This window comes from Triticum aestivum, chromosome 2A (genome assembly GCF_018294505.1).
Source record: "Triticum aestivum cultivar Chinese Spring chromosome 2A, IWGSC CS RefSeq v2.1, whole genome shotgun sequence".
Lineage (NCBI taxonomy): Eukaryota > Viridiplantae > Streptophyta > Magnoliopsida > Poales > Poaceae > Triticum > Triticum aestivum.
In genome coordinates, this window is record NC_057797.1 from 433,180,733 (window position 1) to 433,183,854 (window position 3,122).

A 3,122-nucleotide genomic window follows, 5' to 3' on the forward strand; every position below is an offset into this window, starting at 1 on the left:
GCAAATAAAACCAAATAAAATCTTCATTGATTTTTTTATTAAATCCTCAATATTTCTTTATTTTGGGAAAGTCATGTTATTCCCTCTCTCATATTTTTTATAATAGAAATGATTGAAGATAAAATAAATAAAATCAAAAGATCCTATTTTCAAAATTTGAGACAACTCAAATGTGAAAATAACGAAATCCCCAACTCTCTCCGAGGGTCCTTGAGTTGCGTGAAATTTCTAGGATCATCTAAAATGCAATAAATATGATATGCAATGATGATCTAGTGTATAACATTCCAAATTGAAAATTTGGGATGTTACAAACCTACCCCCTTAAGATGAATCTCGCCCTCGAGATTCAGGTTGGCTAGAAAATAGGTGAGGGTGGTCCTTCAAAAAATCTTCCTCTCATTCCCAGGTGGCTTCATCCTCCATGTGGTGGCTCCACTGAACCTTGCAAAACTTGATAACCTTGCTGCGGGTGACTCAACTGGCATACTCTAGAATCTTAACTGGTTTCTCCTCATAGGTCAAATCACTATCCAACTGAATCGCTTCCAGTGGTACCGTATCTCTCAGCGATATGTCAGCCATCTCTATGTGGCACTTCTTCAACTGGGATACATGGAACACGTCGTGAACTCCTGACAATCCTTCGGGCAATTCAAACTTATAGGAAACTTCTCCCATATGCTCCAAAACTTTGTATGGGCCTACAAAACGTGGCGCTAATTTTCCCTTAACTCCAAAGCGCTTAACTCCTCGAAGTGGTGATACTCGAAGATAAACTCGGTCTCCGACTTCGTAAATTGTCTCCTTGCGTTTAGAATCTGCATAACTCTTCTGCCTGGATTGAGCTACCTTCATCCTGTCGCGGATTAATTTCACTTTCTGTTCAGATTCCTTTATCAGATCCGGTCCAAACAACTGGCGATCTCCAACTTCATCCCAGGACAATGGGGTCCTGCACCTCCTTCCGTACAAGGCTTCGAAAGGGGCCATCTTCAAACTGGATTGATAGCTGTTGTTGTAAGAGAACTCTGCATACGGCAAATTCTCGTCCCAACTAGATCCGTAATCTAGCGCACAAGCTCTTAGCATATCCTCCAAAATCTGATTGACTCTCTCAGTCTGTCCATCTTTCTGCGGATGAAAAGCTGTGCTAAACTCCAGTCTAGTTCCCAAAGTCTCATGCAACTGATTCCAGAACTTTGAGGTAAACTGGGTTCCTCTGTCTGATACAATGCTCCTTGGAACTCCATGCAGACATATGATTCTGGTCATGTATATCTTTGCCAACTTTGCACTGGTATAGGTAGTCTTCACTGGAATGAAATGAGCTACCTTTGTCAAATGATCGACTACAACCCATATCGAGTCATAACCTAAACGTGTTCTGGGCAATCCTGTAATAAAATCCATGCCTAGCTTATCCCACTTCCATTCGGGTATCGGCAATGGTTGTAGCAATCCTGCTGGCTTCTGATGCTCTGCCTTCACTCTCTGACATACATCACAAACTGCTACATACTCCACAATATCCTTCTTCATTCTGGTCCACCAAAAAATATCCTTCAAATCCAAATACATCTTCGTATTTCCTGGGTGAATCGAATACGGTGAATCATGGGCCTCTTGTAAAATTAACTTCCTGATCTCCGGATCATTTGGCACATAAACACGGTCTTCAAACCATAGGGTGTCATGCTCATCCTCACGAAATCTCTTAGCTTTTCCTTCGCTCATTTTCTCCTTAATAGAAGCAATCTCCTTGTCAGTCCTTTGAGCTTCTCTGATCTTATCCATCAATGTAGACTGAATCTCCAATGCTGCTACATAGCCTCTCGGGACTATTTCCAAACATAGCTCTCGAAGATTTTCGGCTAACTCCCTTGGTAAATCTCCCGTCATTAGGGTGTTGATGTGGCTCTTATGGCTCAACGCGTCAGCTACTACGTTAGCCTTTCCAGGGTGATAATGCAATTTCAAATCATAATCCTTGATGAGCTCCAACCATCTCCTTTGTCTGAGGTTCAACTCCTTCTGTGTGAAAATATACTTCAAGCTCTTGTGATCCGTCTACACCTCGCAATGGTTTCCAATCAGAAAATGTCTCCAAGTCTTCAATGCATGCACTACGGCTGCTAACTCCAAATCATGCGTAGCATAATTCAACTCATGAGGCTTAAGCTGTCATGAGGCATATGAAACAACTCTTCCTTCCTGCATAAGCACTGCTCCAAGTCCTCGACGTGAAGCGTCACAATACACCTCATAATCCTTGGTTTGATCCGGTAAAATCAACATTGGTGAGGTAACCAAATGTTTCTTCAACTCCTGAAAACTAGCCTCACATTCCTCAGTCCATATGAACTTGGTATCCTTCTTCAACAACTCCGTCATAGGCTTCGCAATCTTTGACAAATTCTCAATAAACCTCCGGTAGTATCTTGCGAGTCCAAGAAAACTCCGGATCTCTCCAACTGTTGTTGGCGCTTCCCACTTGGTCACGGTATCAACTTTAGTGGGATCTACTGCTATACCTTCTCCGGATATAACGTGTCCGAGAAATTCAACTTCTTTCATCCAAAACTCACATTTGCTAAACCTGGCATATAACTGATGTTCTCTGAGCTTTCCAAGAACCAAACGCAAATGCTCCTTATGCTCCTCTTCATTCTTCGAGTAAACCAGGATATCATCAATGAACACTATGATGAACTTATCCAAGAACTCCATAAACACTTTGTTCATCATGTTCATAAAATATGCAGGTGCGTTAGTCAGACCAAATGACATAACGGTATACTCGTACAGCCCATACCTGGTGGTAAAAGTCGTCTTAGGTATATCTTGTTCTCGAATCTTCAACTGGTAGTATCCTGATCGCAGATCGATCTTGGAAAATACCTTAGCTCCTTGCAATCGATCAAACAGATCATTGATCATCGATAGTGGGTACTTGTTCTTGATGATTACTTCATTCAATCCTCGATAATCAACAACCATCCTTAACGATCCATCCTTCTTTTCTACTAGAAGTACTGGCGATCCCCAAGGCGATGAACTTGGGCGAATATATCCTTTATCTAGTAACTCCTTAATCTGCTTCTTGATTTCCACCAAATCCT